A 15,816-nucleotide genomic window follows, 5' to 3' on the forward strand; every position below is an offset into this window, starting at 1 on the left:
AAAGCTCTTTTTGAGAAAGTAGATAATAGAAATTATAAGATGTCAGGGTAAACTTTGAAAATTTGAAGGTTATTTGTGAAATATTTTTGGTATTATAAAATCTCAACTCCACTGATGCCAACAAAAACAAATCTCAATTATATAAGTAGAACTGAGGCTTCCTCTCAGATTAAGCTATTACAGCATGGAAATAGCAGCATAGTTTTCTGAATGTGCAATACACTAGTCCTCATACTAGGTCTTCTCCTATTATTTCAATTTGATTGTAGTGAACTGATCCTACATAACTTGCAGTGGCAGCCTAAGTTGGAAACAATGGAGTGCATTCATTTCACCAGTAATGGCTGTGTCTAGATGAGCCCAGTGCAATTTTCAAGTATATTTTGTTAATGGTCTGCCTATACAATTAATTGTACTGTAATCCACCATGTGGCTGGGGAAAGAGTTTGTTTAAATAGATTTGGCTTCTGTAACTGACATTTGCATTAACTCAGTGTGAATTACAATATGCTCTATCTCAAGATTTGAGGTGTGGTTACTTTTAACGGCCTCATGACACGTTGTGGAGTGCCATGTCTCTGGTCTTGAGCACTGATCTGTATATCCGAGGGACCTGAGTCCAAGCTCTAATAATCAAGTTTGCAGTGAGGTAATGGCTTTTAGATAGTGACACAATGCACTTTGATTGCATTTTAGAGCTTAGGAAGAGGAGATGTCTCAGCAGACAGTCAGTGTGTGACAAGAAAAGTTGATTCATTGGTTATTAGGTTCCAGTGAAGTACAAAATCTGTCATTTTAAAAACTCTCCCTTTTTTGGCTTGCTTTCTGAAGTGCCTTGAAGAGTAGCACACGCATCCTCTCTGACTAGGCCAAAACACCTCAAATTATGCTGGTGTTCAGACCTACCTCATTCCTTCTAGAGGCAAAGGCAAGGAAAGGCTTAAATTGGCCTGACTGATTTGTAAATTCTTTGACTTGCAGGTAAGGACAAACTGATGACTTAGTTTTAAAGTTGCTCAGTTTTTAGTTTTGGTAAAGTTGCTTAAATGCCGCAGTAGGTAAGTTACTATATACTATACAGGGGGAGGAGGAATTCTGCTGAAACTCAAATTTGCCTTCCATGCTGCAAGAAGAGATGTGCACATGCCTTGGACTAATTCAGGTTAGAAGAGCAGAGATGATAAAACTTAGCAACTAACTTAGGTTAACAACTGAAGTAGATGAGCCTACTGTTTAAATACAAGCCATTAAGTTTAGTCAAAACACATGTTGCTTTCATCACTCTCAACATGAGCTAGGTAACTCTTGCTAGTGAACCCCAGATAGGACCATACGCAAACTAACAAAGTAAAGGTATGAAGTTTTTCTGCAGAGGGAAATTATCCTCTTTCTAGTAGTCACATGAGCAGGAGAACACATAAGGAAATACTTCAGCAAACTTGTCAGGCGTCACCACTCAGGAGGAGACCAGCTGCAAGGAGTGCAGTAGAGACCAGCCTGCCCAAACCTGCTTTGTGCAAACCAGCTGGAGGAATGCTCTAGCAGAATGGGCTAAAGGCCTCAGCACTGACAGAGCTCCTTGGGTGAGCTTTGCATCCACATGGAGCTCTGTACCTACCCAGGGAGTTTCCACTATTTTAAAGCTGGCTTGAATATGCCTTCATAGGCTGACTCTACCATGCAGACTCTAAGGCTGCCCCAAGTCACTGTTTTCCCTGCACTGTATTCATTTTAAAAAGAACAAGAACGCTATTACTGCATGAGAGGAATCAGCCTCCCTAAGCACTGCTTTCTTCAGTGTTAAATGAAGCCAGCAAAAGCGACCAGCATTATTAACAACAATAGCTGGTTAGTAATGCACTGTCAAAGAGCAGGACTGGGGACACAAAATAATTGTAAATTACCCAGATTGATAAAAGGTCTGAAAGGCAGCTGGATATGTTTTTCAGACCTACTAGAAAAAAATAAATCCTGATGCTTACCCAGTTTTCTACCCAGACACCAAGGAAACCATGAGCCCTACAGCATTTTTATAATTGCCTACAGGAGGCATATCTCATGGCTCTGCTTTTTGGCAAGGTAAGATTTCTTTCAATCTTTTTGTTTTGCTCTAACTACCCCTTTTTTCTCAAATATATATCCTTAGCTTTCCTGTAGCACAGTGCTTTAAGATGATAGCAGCCTTTCCTCTAATGAGCTATTACTCATTAGCTAATGACAATTAGCTAATATTACTTAGGATTACTAATTCCTGCTTCCCTTTTATGCCCTTTAACCTTTCTCCTTTAAGGAATGTAAGGGGTTTTTTTCTCCTTTTGACTGAATTAAACTGCTTGTTTAATTTCTTTTATTGTGTAGTTACACAACAGAAGCATTGAATTCCAAAGTTCTCCTACCGCTAACGGAGTATTACATATTACAAGTGGATAGAATGTGTCTCATTATGATAATGAGTACTATATTTGAGTGGTTTTCTATGTAAATAAGGCTCATGTGATCACTTTGATTCTGTCTGCTTGCTCGCCTCTCCCCATTCGCCTGATAACTTTAAATCTATTGGCTGGTGTCTACAAATGTGACAGATAGGAAGAAGTCCCGAGGATACTTCAGCTACATAATTTCTAAGAAACTATGTACCTGGGCAACCAGGTAGATGAGGAAGGTCCCTCTAGAGCTGTACTGAGGAAAGGGCTGTAGTTAAGCTCATACCAATTAAACACCAGATAATACACAAAGATGGGAAAGATTTCTGCCCTCTTTGTTTCAGTTACTGTCTTCTTTAGAGCAAGTTCCCAAAGCTATTTAAATCAAAGGGAGTTATCCTAATAGAATTTGTATCAGTCCTTCACTCCTTGGTGCTGTGGGTCAATGACAGGGTGCAAAGTGAGCTGTCCTTTCTCTTTTTCTTTTCATTTATGAAAATGAAAAGAAAAGAATTTCTGATGGCTTATCAGAAATTTCTAATTTATTTATGGACACAATCTGTGAAACTTTATTTACTGAAGTATCTAAAATTGACTTAGTCTACAGGGGACTTCTGCAGCACCTGAAAGGCTTATTAAAATCCCTACTTTGTTTTCCAGTAGTGTGGCCAGGTATGTCAGGCTTCTCTTCAGGGTAGATTCTCTTCCTGAAGCAAATACAGACAGTCAGTATACACCCTCTCCTGAAAACAAAACCAAGCTTCCACTGAATTCAGTAGCAGCAACGTTCAGTTGAAAACAGCTCATGTGTGAACTAATTGAGGCAGAACAGTAATGGGAAACTCAATCTGAAAATGAAGTGTTTTAATTAAGAGACACTCTTCAGAATTATACAGAAAGAGACTCCTTCTCATTTAAAATTTGGCTCTTCCTTCCTCACCAACTATAAATCACTGATCTATAATTAGTATTCTTAGTAGAAGGAATGCCTGATTGTCTGGCTTCAGTTATGCCTATGACTGTGATGAGGAGAGCTGTAGGTGTGCTGGAACAGATTCTAGCTAGTCTGCTACTTAGCATCCAATTTCTTACAAATGTTTCTGCTATAATCTGTTAATGTTATAATCTGTTTCTTAAAAATGAGAACAAATTAAGGAAGAAGTGTGCCTCTAGATTCCTAGTAGCTAAGAGCAGCGGCATGACTCTGTGGCACAACGATTGCGAGTTTACCTGGGAACAAGAAAGAGTCCAGCTCCAATCCCATGCCAGGACCTAGTCCAACATTTTGTGTAATGACTAATAAAAATTTAATAAATGCTCACTGGTGGGGAAGCCAGTACCCAGATCTTGTCTCTCTGTCCTTATTCTATCTTTAAAGGAAGGTGTGTCTCTCACTCCATTTTTGTAAGAGACTGGTAACACTTCACTCTACTGAACTGAATCCAAAAGGAGATCATAAATGCGATGGAGGACAGTAAACCCAGAGTTTAAACCAATTTAAACCAATACCAAGAGCATGCATAGGAATCAGTGGTTGCGGGGAGTCAAGGGTTGGGATACACTGTGTTACAGGCCCAGCACCAGGTCACAGGTCTGGCTGCTTAGGTGTGTGTTGAGGAATCCAGGTGTCACAAGGACACCTGCTATGTATGGCCAAATTTAATCCAGAAAGTAGCATGCCTCAGGTATCAAAAGCTGTGGAAATGTTATTCTGATGTCTCGTTGCCTTTAAAAGAGCTTTCCTGTGCCCTGTCCATGCCATGCATGGACTCAGAAGTGTACTTTCTCACCAAGGGATCAGATTCAGTTGCTTAACAGGCAGGAAAATAACTCAGAAAGCTTTCTGATAGATTAACAAATTGAACTGGCTCACTGAGGGGCCAAGTAAGTAGCAGAGTGGGCAAAAGGAAGGGTCAAGACCACATAACCATGAGAAGTGCATGGTAGCAAGGTGGTAGGGGTAGCAGGGATGGGGTGAAGAGCAGCACTGCCCCTCCTTGATGAAAGCAAAATGTTAGATCAGCTCAGAAACCTTGTGAAAGCTGTCTTTGGCATCTAAGTCTGGATGGTTTTGAATGGTGAACCCCAACCCGATGTAGTCATTTTCTTTCAGGGCAGAAGAGGGTGTGTAAATCCAACACAGTAGGCAGGAATGAGGATGCACTTTTCTGTTTGGCATTTCTTACTAGCTCTCTTATGCTAGTCTAATGACATGCAAATTTCATTTTAAGTGCCTAACTCTGTAATTCCATGTACAATAGTCTTGGACACTCTGCTCCAACCCAAAATGTGTTCTTCCATCCTGTTTTGGTTTGGCTTTTGTGCTCCTGCAGCTGTGATGTGATCCAACCAAAAACTTCTTTCACGGGATGTTTTCAGTCAAATCAGTTTCCTAATCTGGCTGACAGTACAGTTGCATAATCTCTAATTTTTAACTCGGTGGAGGTGGTAGGACTGTTCCTTTTGGTGGATGTGTAAGGTCTTTGATCACCTTAGGTAGACTGAGAAATCACAAACTAGCTCTCTCAAAGTTGTAGAGGAAGTTTAAAACCCTTTTTCAGCACTGTGGATTCAGTTTCAGGCTCTCTACAGCCTTCTGTGAGGCTGACTGCAGAAAATGAGTTGCTAATACCCACTAAACAGCAGGAGCCCGGACCCAGAATGCTCAGAGCTGTATTTTGCTTCTGAAATCATGTTAACGGAGTTGGGGATCAGCACATGTAGTTACAGTGACAAGATACACCCCTTCCATTTGTATCCTTCTAGTCATTTTAAAACAGAACAATTCAGGGCTCCTTTGTATGTCACTTTTCAAGATATTTGGAACTTACAATTACACTGAAGTTGCCAACAGAAACTGAATTTAATAAAAATAACTAGAAAACAGTAAGAATGGGGACAGAGTGAAAAACTACATTCCCCAGAACTCTTCAGGAAAGGTTTTCTGGCTGGGGACAGCTATACACCCTTGCAAAGGACTTTAGAGCTGCAGCACTTAGCAGGAACTTGCTGCTTGAGTTGGAGTTCGTTATCATGTTTGTTACATTTCTTTACATTTTAATCAAACAGTTTTCAAGACTGTATGGATATTGCTATCTTTCTGCTTGTTACCATTTGTTCCTACACTTTGTAATGCTTTTAGAAAAACCTGTCCATATATGCACTGTAATGAGGAAAGTGGGTTTTTTTCCTTTCCTCATCCTTCGTACAGACAGTAACAGTGATGCCTTTTGCTCATTAGCAAAAAAGCCTTTCTGGATCTTTGCAAGAATCAATGACTGTCAGTGTCACTGTAAATGATGAGTAATTAGACTTAGGAAATGAAGAATTAGACCTGGGCTCCAGCTGCAAAATATTGATTTTTTTTTTTTTTTTTGAACAATATACAGTTCCATCAGTGCTGTGGTATAAGTTAAAACAGATAACTTCTGCAAGTGGACAAGTGCATAGGGAAGCATAGTTACTTGAAGAAGATGAGCCCTATTTCTTTAACAGTAAGCAAACCCAAGCAAGCAATCATCAGGTAGTTTTTCAGGAATTCTCAAATTCTCTCTCAAATTTTTTTCCTTCACATTGAAAGACTTGATTCTCCCTCCTCCTCAAATGTTGATACTGTCAATACGTTGCTGCTTATCAGAACTGGTTGAAATACTTTTGTTAAGCAAAAAATCTATTTTTTCAAGTATGCTGGGAAAAGGTTTAGCATTTTGTGTGTGTGTAAAGTTCTGATAATATTCGAAAGTAAGAGAAGCAGGGGGAGTTTCATAAAAAAGGCTTTTCTAAATGACTTTTTCTCCACATAAAATCCTTGCAGTAAAAAAAAGAAAAAAAAAAAAAGGCCTAGTTCTACCAATTCATCTTTTGTGATTTCAGAAAGATACTATGCTGGACGAAAAGCTAGGCAAGGAAGAGATGCTATAGCATGTGGAAACTACATATTAGCAGTGCAGTTTGACTAATACTAGTTGTGCAGTTAAAAGAAAATGGCAAGGCCCAAACCTGCCTGCTTATGAATGGACCCTACTAAGAAGGCCTGCCATCTTCCATGGTGCTTCATACAGACCGATATTTGCCTTGCGAAACCAAATGGGGGAGCCGGGTAGAATTTAAAGCAGGACAGTGCCTCACCTCACACACCAAAAGCCTTTTTGGACGAATGTTAGTGTGAGATGTGGTGTGTTACATGGTGAAACAGATGTATATTGTTTTGTGATTTGTTCTCACCATGCTCCAAGAGTTACAACAGAATAAAAAAAAGTAAACAAAGCTGGGGAAAAAACACAACCATTTTAATGTTTTTGTTACAATCTTTGTGTTCTTTAAAACTTTTTGTTTATGCACACACAAACATATTTTACTCATGCTGCTATTAAAACCCTTATGCTATAGCTACTTGCTAGGTAGAGTGACCTTAAAATCAAAACAAACAATTTTGTCCTGTAGCATTTTGCAACCATTTTCTTTTATTTTGTTCCTTAGCAGATGAGCTATTGTGTCAGTAGTAATATTCACTCCTCTAGAAGCCGTGTGCCTGCCTTCTTGTTATTTCATACTGGTGTTGCCTGGAATAACTTGTATCTATATATGATTGCAACTTTCAGAAAAATTGGCACAATAGAAAAATTTGGACTGAACTGGTTTAAGATGCACAATCACATTTTGGTAACACTGTTTTCCCCGGTTTTTGGTAAATTAAATAAAGCTACAAACACTAAAAAGTGGTAAGAACAGAACTTAAAAATCATTCCTGTAAGCTTGACCAAAATAACTGTTTAGTATCCTTTTAAAATAAGCAGAACTCAAGTAACACCTCTGGTAGTTACTAGGATGGAAAAGGCTTTTTCTGGTGGTGGCGATTACTGTTTGCCTGCTAGAACTGGCATGATCCACTACGGTGATGAATGTGTCTCCTATTCTGTTTGTTCTGGAAACTCATTCAGCTCTAGCGCAGTGCCATAGTTTGCCTCCAGCTCCTCATGCTTGCGCTCTGATGGGGTGGGGGGCGACCTCAAAGTTTTGCCTCGGTTGGAGTGACTTACTTCGAATCTGTGGTAAGAGGTATAGCCCTTAGCACACAGCCAGAGACGAGTATTTTTGGCACATAACATGAAAAACAACACTCCATGGAAACCAAAAATGTCATTTTACATCCCTCCAACCAAACCAACCCTAAAGCAGAGAACTTAAACAGAAAAGATGATGAAATTTTGGATGTGAAGTCCTAACAGCAAGTTGACCAAACTACACAGAGAATATCTAATTAGGATTAGTCTTTAAAATAGACTCCTCAGAGGACTGCAAACTAAGAATGGGATCCTGATAAGCTGACTTGTGCATCGCAACAAATCCAGTTGCAGAATCTGGTCCTAATGCTTCCGCTGCCCACCCCTTCTCCTCTCCAGGAGTTAAATACTCCACAGTACTTTACTCACAGGCTGTTTCTGTAACAGTCATAGCTTAAATATCTATGTAGCTAATGGACTTATCCCTAACACCACAGTGAGGGAGGGAAGCAGCATTAACCTCATTTTGCAGATAAACAGTGGAAGCCCTGATGGCTCTCTACTGTGTTACATCCTGTGGAGCAATTGCGTGTATGCAGCGAGTGTAAAAATGCTGTTACACCAGACTGGTGTATTCATACCAAGACTGACAGAGCTTTGGCATGTCCTCTGTTCCTTCTTTTCATAGCCATGTACAACTATGATGATAAAGGAAGTTCAGAATATGGGTAAGTTATCATTGATTTCTCAGGTACTGATTGCTTTGCTCAGCCTTGGAAGATGTGGAGACTAGAACCACAGTGCCACTAGTGCCTACTCAACATGCTAAACTATTTAACAGTGGGTAATCTCACTGCTAAACTGTAGCAACTCAAATCTCAGGTTCTCTCTCACCACAATTTAGGATGGCGCAGGGGCCTGCGCAAAAACCTGTGTGATCAATATCACAAGAAATCTTTGGGTTTTTTTTTTACTGTAAGATGGGAAATGTCAATACTCGCTGAATGTTTTGCCTGAACAGAAGGCAAAAAAAAAATATTTTTTTAAATAAATATGAAAAATTGTTTCTTTTACATTTAGAATGGAAAGTAATCATATGGTAATTAGCATATCAGGAACTAGTTTTCCACAAGAGAACAGTACATACCTTTAATGCCTCGGAAACTCTTAGTTTAACCATTCTGGTAGTTACTCAAACTGATGCTAACTGGATGGTGCCAGAGAAAGGCGAAGCTCTACTCTCCTGTCCTGCACTTTGGTTTGTGACCCGGCAACTTCTGAACACTACACGGGGTCAGTTTCGAAACTTCAGGGCGTGCACCCAGCACGGGTGGCAACACCAGGAAACGGGATACGGGCGCTTCTCCCTTATGTAAGCCAACCGGGCCCCCGGGAGGCCATTGGCTGGCCCCGGCAGGGCAATTTCTGAAGGCACCAGCTGCTGCCTCCACACGGCGAGCAGCGCGTCAATCTCCTCTCACTGGGAGTGCGAGGCTCTCCCGGCTGGGCCGGTTTCCCTCTCCCCTGAGCTCGCGGTCCTGCCAGGCTGTTAGGGGCGGCGGCGCTCAGGAGCCTCTTCCAGAGCGGCCTTTTCCCGCCGGTAGGGCGGGAGCGCTTCCCGGCCCCCTGGGATGGCGCTCGGCGGCCGGCCCGCGCGCCCCTGGCCCACCCTTCCGCCGCCGAGGGGGCGGCCGGGCGCTGCGTGGGGTCTGCGCGCGGCACTCCCGCGCAACGCGCCCCGCCCTTTCGCTTCTCCCCTCAGCGCGGCCGAGCGCGCGCCGCAGCCCGCCTCAGGTAGCGAGCGCGCGGCCCGGCCGCCAACGGTCTCCCGCGAGCCGACCCAGCGGGCGGGCGCGCGCTGACGTCACGGGCGGCTCCGAGGGGGCGGGGCGGAGCCGCTTCCCTCAGGCGTGATGTAACCTCTGCCCTCCTCGGCCCTTCGGTCCGGCAGCGGAGGGGTAGTGCGGGCGGAGGGGAGCGGAGCGGCCGGCGGCGGGTGGCAGCGCGGCGCCCAGCGCGGGCGGTGAGTGCTCCGGCGGCGGCGCGGGGACGCGTCTGCGGCGGGGGAGGGGAGGGGAGGGGGGGAGGGGCGGGCTGGCGGGGCAGGCTTGGAGGCGATCGTGGCTGCCGGTGGAAACATGGTGCCACACGTGAGGCTTATGTAAAATGAGCGGCGTCCGGCGCCGCCAATGGGAGAGGCGTGGGCCCCGCCCCCGCCCCCGTCCCCCGCTGGCGTCACGCGCCCGCGGCCAATGGCCGTGCGGGTGGGGCGGGCTCTCCGGGCTCAGTCACGTTTCTGCCTGTATGAAGTCGGTGCCGGGCTGCGCCGGGCTGGGTGGACGGGGTGTGCGCGGTGAGTCGGGCTCCGCCGGGTGGTCTCCCCGCGACCGGACGGGGCTGGGGGGCCCGCGGGCGCTCTGGCGGTGGCGGGAGGGGGTGGCGAGCGGCAACCGTGGGGGCAGAGGGGCTCTCCCCCCTCCTTCGCCGCCCGCTGGGCCGAGGTTACGTAACCCTCGCGCGCCGGGACTCTCCCGTTGCCGGGGAGACGGGACGGGGTCGCCGGTGGGGCGGGCGCCGCCGCGGGGGTCCGGCCCGCTGCTCCGCCAGGGCCCGCTGGGGAGGGGGCGGGTGGGGCTCCCTTCAAACCGGGGAGGGGGCGGCTGTGACACGCCCCCCCATCTCAAACCGTAGCGGAGGAGCGGAGCGCCGGCTTTGAGCCCCTCCTCGGACCGGGCTGCGGGGTGGGGGGCTCCGGGGGTGAGTGTGGCACGCCCCCCGCCCATCTCGGACTGGGAGGGGGCATCGGGGGTGGGGGGCACAGACACACCCCCCCACCCCCCCCAACTCGGGGCGGGAGCTGGGGGTTCCGAGGGGCGGCTGTGCCACGCCTCCCCGCCCATGTGGGGCCGGGCCGGGGCGCCGAGGAGCGGCGGTGGCCCCCATCTCAGCGCGGGAGGGGGGCGGCAGTGCCCCCCGCCCGCGTCCGCTTGGCGTGGGTTCGCCGCGGGGCGGTGGCCAGGCCGGTGGGGAGGAGGAGCGCGGCGGGGCGGCTGTGACTTCCCCGCCCTGCGGCCGATGGGGGGCCCGGTGGTGGCGGGGCCGGTCCCTCGGCGCTGCTGCGGGGCTCCGCTCTGGCGTCCCTGGCGGCCGCGGTTGCGGGGCGCGGGCTGCGGCCGCATCTGTGCGAAAGGTCAGCGCCGGAGTTTGGAGGGAGCGAAAATAGACGCGGGTAGCACCTGTGGGGAACACACGTGTCCCGGTCCGGTGTGCATGGCCCGCGGCCCTGCACTCCACCGTCTTCCTCTTGAGGGGACAGTGCTGTACGCAGCTGGCTGGGTGGCTTTTTTCACGTGAGGAATTGTGTGGCAGTAAGTAAGAAAATCTCGGCGCACTACTGAGATGCGTGCGCTACAGGTCAAGTAGACAACAGGTGCTGTGGATTTCTCTTTTGCGTTGCCTGTAGTTGCAAGGACACTTTGTTCCTTGAGACTGTGTGGTTGTGCTGCTGTTGACATTAGTTACATGTTATTATACGCGTGATTACAAAACAGTTTATGTAAGTACAGTTTCATGCAAATAGATGAGCAGTATGGTAACAGTCAAGCTGACACTTTACAGCTGACTTTTTGTAATAGGTTAGGATAGAGTATAGCATTGCTCTGTGTACCACAGGAGATTAAAAAGCCCTCAAAGAGGTCAGTATGAGGCCTCTGGTACTTGGAAACTGAAGCACTTTGAAATAGTATTCCAGAGAAACAGTAACTTGGCTGAGACAGTGCATATGAAGGATTTTGAAGAAACATGTTTGTTTATGTTTTTAGGCTGCAAGATGTCTTTTTCTTTTCCAAATATAAGAGACTGAGGTTTACTGTCTTGTATATCTGAGATTGAAAGCTATCACTTATGTATTTACAAGTAAAGGGGAAAAGGTGGAAATTCTGTAATGATTCTAGCAGTAAGATTGTCTGGTGAAGTCAAAAGTAGAGTAAAAAACTGATTTAGTATGGTGAGAAATTGTTTCAAGTTGCCAGTATAATTTTAACCACAGAGTTTGTTTACAGATGGCAGTTAACGTTTGTTACATTTGTCAAAACTGCAGCTATATTTTGGAGCTGGCTTTTGCTTATTGTCAAGGTAAAGTCTGAGTTAATCACAATGATGGCAGTGAGGAATAGTAACTCGAATGCAAATGGTTAGTTTTGATAATGTAGGACTGTTGATAAAACTTAAGGATGTCAAGCTGATAGCTAAGGCCTTGATGGTGTGGCCCTATTCCACAAACAGATCCTATTCTATATTAGATGGTGTTGTGGTTTAACCCCGGCCGGCAACTAAGCACCACACAGCCACTCACTCACTCTCCCCCGGTGGGATGGGGGAGAGAATCGGAAGAGTAAAAGTGAGAAAACTCGTGGGTTGAGATAAGAACAGTTTAATAGGGAAAGCAAAAGCCGTGCACACAAGCAAAGCAAAACAAGGAATTCATTCACTCCTTCCCATGGGCAGGCAGGTGTTCAGCCATCTCCAGGAAAGCAGGGCTTCATCAAGTGTAACGGTTACACGGGAAGACAAACGCCATCACTCTGAACATTCCCCCTCTTTCCTTCTTCTTTCCCAGCTTTATATGCTGAGCATGACATCATATGGTATGGAATATCCCTTTGGTCAGTTGGGGTCAGCTGTCCCGGCTGTGTCCCCTCCCAGCTTCTTGTGCACCCCCAGCCTCCTCGCTGGTGGGGTGGTCTTAGAAGCAGAAAAGGCCTTGGCTCTGTGTAAGCACTGCTCAGCAGGAACTAAAACATCCCTGTGTTATCAACAGTGTTTCCAGCACAAATCCAAAACATAGCGCCATACTAGCTGCTAAAAAGGAAATTAACTCTAGTCCATCCAAAACCAGCACAGATGGTTCAAGGGCATTGAATTGATGAAACTCAAACTTTTCTTATCTTCTGGGGTGCCTCAGTGTCTGTATGTGTCCTTGATCTCCTCAGCCGTGGGCACAGTGATGTTTAGGCACTTTACAGAGTGGCTTTTGAATACAAAATTTGAGAGTAAGGCCTAGAATTTGATTCATGTCAGGGAGAGTGACTGTGTTGTTGCGCTGTAACATCAAGTTCCTTCTTGCTTATGCTTGTGTGTGTTTGCATGCTCTTGTGATCTTTCATTTTGCTGTTTCTTACTGAAACTTGCATTATTTCTGCAAAGTGAGGAAGTTTCACTGGAGAACTGGACTGTGTCCTTGCTTCAGCCAAGGCTTGCTGTTAGCCTTGTGATTAGGGCACTGTCCTGAGGTGTGGAGTCCTTGTTCTGGACTGTGAAGGTTGCTTACCTCACTATTAAGAAGACATAATGGAAAATAGAGGGCCTTTGGCCTAGAGTAGAAGAAAGAAGTAACATCCTTCAGTTTTGGTGGGGTTTTGGCCATTTCAGGTGTTTATTTCAAGGTAGAAGGGAGAATGCTTTAGTTGGGTAGTTGGTGTAAGTGTCCAACACCGTGAAGTGAAAGAGCGTGGTCTGTCCTGCACTATGAAGAAGTAAAGTGTGGTTCAACTTGACCTAGTAGAGAAGGTAAAGGCATGAAAAGCAGGATTTTGGCTTTTGTGTGCTTTTTTCAAATTCAGCAGGTTTTCTGGTTTCACTTAGGATTCAAAGACTACATGGTTTTGCTGGGCATTTTGTTTATTTGTCAGTTGGTAGGGCTTGTTGTAGGCTTCCTATATTTGTTTTAACACATGTATGCTATCTGTGAAAACCTAAGTAATCCTCATCTTTTGGATTTCCACAGAGAAACATTAAAGAGACAGCATATTGTGGCAGCTCTTAGTGTAATACCTTACTTTTCTACACACACACACCCACACACACCCACACCCCCAAGATTAAAATATGTAACAACTCGGTTTATCAAATAAACTCACTTGAGCCTGTACCTGGACAATACAATACATTTTTAGAGTAATACATTTTCTCTGTGAAGAATCACATTTTTTGAGTAAACTGAGATTTTGATGGAGTTTAGCCATAGTATGAGAATAGAGTGAAATGGGGAAACTGATTGGAAATAGAGTTCTGGATTTTTCTTCTACCTCAGACTTCATTATGACCAGGAAGTGTTTGGTTTAGATAACAGGCTCATAAACCAATTTTCTTTTTCCTGGGTTCTTGCCACACCCTTATTTCTCTAACATCTTTATAATATTAAAATGTGCTTTACTGCAGAAAAGCTTTTTTTAACCCCTTAAAGTATAAGCATGTGAGCAAGTTACTGTGAGATGAGGTATATTTGTTGTGGTTTAAAAGCAAGTAGATTACCACTAGCCAGTAGAACAAGTAAATTATCACTAGTCTAGATCAACTGTAGTGTTTTATATAGGGTTGCTATGGTTGGCCTATGTCAAAAGGGAACATCATGTTCTTAGCAAGGTGTTGTGTAATACTTGGCATGAATGTCCTGTAGACACTGTATTGTACTCATAACATTACCACATTATAATTACTAGATAATCAGGTGTTTCTGAAAAGGAATTTTTGTGTCCAGTTTTGGTTGCATGGCCTAGAATTCCTCTATGAGGAATGGTGGATTACAGAGGTTTTTAACTGGGTTGTCTTGCTGTATTCGTACTTTCCACATCCAGTTATATATGCCTATTCTGCAAGTTTTAAACTGCTTGAATATTTATTATGTTAACCTAGCTTGTCAAGCACTGAACAGCAAATGGGTCAATTAATATCTGTATTATTCTTTGTGATATAATTTTATGACTCTGAAGGGTTTTGACTTCCATTTTTGGATATGGATGAGGTTGGATGCAGAAAATGGTGGTCTTGAAAGTAATGCTGCTGATGTTTTGTGTGCTGTGTAAAGGTGCCTGTCACCTCTCCTCCTTTAACCGCTGCCTTAAACTTAATCACTGCTATGGTGGGGGCCAGGCTGTTAATGCAGCATGTGTTGTTGGTAGTAAGGCAAACCTAGTTGTTGGTAAGTAAAGAACAACTCCACTTTCTGACATGTAGAGCATTTCTTTGGGGTTGTTTCTTCTTAGCTACAGGTGAGATACTTCCTTCTGTGAAGTATGCATAAAGGACATGAGAAAAGAGAAGCTGGCAGTCAAAAACACACTTCATGGGCTAATGGTTTTGCGATCTGTTGCTGGGATTTCTTGTGGCCCCAGGCCACTTTTGTGAAATACAGTATGGCAGAGAAGACCAAAATGAAGGAGGATCAGATGGTTTGGGTATGTTTGCAAAGGCTGTGGAGAGGCACTGAAGCTGCTCTTTAGAGCACGTTCTGTTCATGCTGACAGTGAACCAGCAACCATATGTAGTAGGAAAGCACCTGAACTCTTGGGAATCCACATGCCTGAGCATACGCACAGTGATCTGGTACTCCAGTAAGTGGCTTAGTAGATCACCAGGCATGCTTGTGCAGCCTACTTGTACTCTGCTTGCCAGCAATGATGGAACATGGGCAGATCAGGCTTCTGTGCTTCTGTTTTGTATTTCTAAGGTTATCCTTTATGTGTAGATAGGGTCTTTATGTCTGAATGCCTGCACTGGACTTCTACCAATCCAGTACAAAGTCCTCTTACTTGGGCCTCTCTCCCTCTTGAAGAGTTCCTGAGGGACAGCAGCAGTGTACTGTTTCATGCAAGTTGCACGGGCAGTGGTTCTGAAGAGCATGTTTTCTCTGCTTATCCACATAAGCAAGTGAGGTTATGAGAAACTTTTGTGTGTGTGAAAGCTATTTGAAGGTCAAGAAAATTTTTGTACAGATGTCTTCAGCTGCTGCTGAACTGCTGCTGAAGTTGTGTGTGGTAGTCCTAGAGGAGCCTTCTGATTTCTCTGACTTTTTTTGGTAGTCTAATTTTGGCAACTTTGCTTGTAGGATATAATAAAAAGTGAGGCTAAACTTACCTTCCTTGAGATATATAATCATGCAGTATGATTTCCCTTATTCCTTCATTTTCTCCCAGTAGAAGGCAAAACTTTATTGGGGGTGCTGAAGGGGTAGAGACTCAACAGGCTGTTTACATGACAAGTGGACTGAAATACACAGAGAGCACTTTCTTGGGGCAAGAGTATGACATTATTCTGCAGATGGTGTGAGCAGGCTACGGAAATTTGGTGCAAGCGGTACTGGTGTTCATCCTGGAAAGGTGTGATGGTGGGAAAGAGAGCTTGTTTGTACGTCAAAATGTCTGGGAAAGAATTTGAGGTTTTGCTTCCGGCTGTTTTCGAGTGTACCATGGTAATTCTTAATGCTTGATTTTTCTTATAGATAGAATAGTCAGAGATTTCCTTGTATAGATGGCTTTTAAAAGTAGAACTGGCTTTTTAAAAGTAGAGCCAAAGCTATACTGCCTTTCAAATGTCCTGTCCTAAAACAGAGG

The 15,816-nt window shown here is 44.8% G+C and overlaps 1 protein-coding gene across 13 annotated transcripts in view; it reads left to right on the plus strand.

Moving 5' to 3' along the window:
• The first annotated feature begins 9,698 nt into the window (after positions 1-9,698).
• The window catches only part of PER2 (period circadian regulator 2), a 51,991-nt gene continuing 45,873 nt past the window's right edge, over positions 9,699-15,816 (plus strand). For 12 of the 13 annotated variants that reach the window (XM_075507411.1, XM_075507421.1, XM_075507415.1 and 9 more), the window contains exon 1: positions 9,699-9,779. The gene's annotated coding sequence lies outside the window, so the exon portion shown is untranslated. The remainder of the gene's footprint in view (positions 9,780-15,816) is intronic. The other variant, XM_075507417.1, reaches the window with a different exon arrangement.

This window comes from Mycteria americana, chromosome 7 (assembly GCF_035582795.1).
Source record: "Mycteria americana isolate JAX WOST 10 ecotype Jacksonville Zoo and Gardens chromosome 7, USCA_MyAme_1.0, whole genome shotgun sequence".
Taxonomy (NCBI): Eukaryota; Metazoa; Chordata; class Aves; order Ciconiiformes; family Ciconiidae; genus Mycteria; species Mycteria americana.